This window comes from Crocuta crocuta, unplaced genomic scaffold, assembly GCF_008692635.1.
Source record: "Crocuta crocuta isolate KB4526 unplaced genomic scaffold, BGI_CrCroc_1.0 scaffold129, whole genome shotgun sequence".
NCBI lineage: Eukaryota > Metazoa > Chordata > Mammalia > Carnivora > Hyaenidae > Crocuta > Crocuta crocuta.
Genome location: NW_027551571.1, coordinates 1018134 through 1019694, shown reverse-complemented (window position 1 = coordinate 1019694; position 1561 = coordinate 1018134). Strand labels below are relative to the sequence as shown.

The 1561-nt window shown below is 62.9% G+C and overlaps 1 protein-coding gene across 2 annotated transcripts in view; it reads right to left on the bottom strand.

Annotated features, from left to right (window-relative positions):
- The window catches only part of ALLC (allantoicase), a 28727-nt gene that overhangs the window by 22608 nt on the left and 4558 nt on the right, over positions 1-1561 (bottom strand). Inside the window, exon 1 of one of the 2 annotated variants that reach the window (XM_077751044.1) lies at positions 145-243. The exons of the other annotated variant lie outside the window; for it this stretch is intronic. The gene's annotated coding sequence lies outside the window, so the exon portion shown is untranslated. Of the gene's footprint in view, positions 1-144; positions 244-1561 lie in introns of those variants that run through there. 2 annotated transcript variants of the gene reach the window in all.

Here is a 1561-nt window from a genome sequence, read left to right as displayed (position 1 = left end):
ACTGCCTGGGGGCAGGCCCCAGACACACCAGCATGGGGCCCGCAGGGTCTGTGGCACCCCCGCCCCCCCACCGTCAAGGACAAGCCCCAGGGCTAGGATGGCTCTCACACAGGGCGTGATGTGTAAGGCGCAGCGTCCCCTCACCTAGGAGTCCGGAGTCCAGCGTTTAGGACCCGATTTCTCGCTCCCCACAGGCCAGCCCAGGCCCCGTGCTGCTCTCGGACCAGCCAGGAGGGAGTTTGAAGGGCCTCACCCAGGAAGACAGAACTTTCTGGAACTGGCCGTCCTTGTGTGATGTCACAAGCCAACGGGGGGAGGGGCTGGGAGGCGAAGAGCTCTTCCTGGAGACCCGCAGCCCGGCCCTCCCACCAAGGCCCACCCGCCATCCTCATCCCTAGCGAACGGCCTCCTGCCGCCGGCCGGGGCCACGTCACTCGCTCTTGTCTCTAGAAGGTTCCTGCATTCACCCTGCACACCCAGCAATGCTCCTGCAGACGACCGCCTTTGGGGGACTCAACACAGGGGAAGGCGTCTCAGCCCCAGGAGTTTTCCTGCGACTTCAAGGACCTCGCCGACCTTGATGAGAGGTGCCGCCCCTGGCAGCAGACACAGGTCCCTGCCCTGGAGCCCCGGGTCTGGGGGAAGGCGTCTCCGTGAGGCAGCGCCAGCAGGGGCGCATGGCTGCCAGCACGCACTGGCACCACCCCGGAGAGCGGGCGCGTCCTACCTCACACGTGCGGAAACGGAGGCTCCGAGGAGGGAGATTCATCCACGGTCACCTGAGTCCCGAGCCAGCGAACGGGAGCAGGGGCTCGGAGCGTCCGGGGGTCCCGAGCACGGGGACCTCCCGGCCTGTGCCCGGGGCCCACACCCTCGGTCCGCGCTGACACGTCTGTCTACCCTTCCGGAGGGGATTCCTAAGAACACGGGCCACATCCTGTCCCTCTGTACGTAGCCGATGGTGTTCGCAGACGTGACCCTGGGACCCCGTCCTGATGATCCCGTCTCCCGGCACAGAGAGCAGCCAAGAGGGATGCACGGGGGGTGCCAAGGCCTCCCGACCCGCCCGACCGGCCCATCCGCACCCGAAGCCCGGCTCCCCAGGTCTGCTGTGCGTCCAGAGCCAAAATGCGGGCTCTGACTGCAGACTTGAGAGGCGCCGGGAGGCTGTCCCTCGACGCGCAGCAAGGCGATGACGGAGGGCAGGCCGGCGGCCACACCTGGGGAGCCGGCTTCTACGGGTCACACTGTCCAGCCACCAGCTATTTAAAATCAGACCTAAGAGGGGCGCCTGGGTGGCTTAGTCGGTGAAGCGTCCGACTTTCGCTCAGGTCATGATCTCGCGGTTCGTGGGTTCGGGCCCCGCGTCGGGCTCTGTGCTGACTGCCAGCTCAGAGCCTGGAGCGTGTTTCAGAGTCTGTGACTCCCTCTCTCTCTGACCCTCCCCTGCTCATGCTGTCTCCCTCTCTCTTTCTCCTAGAAATAAATAAAAGTATTTTAAAAAAATAAAATAAAATAAAATAAAATAAAATAAAATAAAATAAAATAAAATAAAATAAAA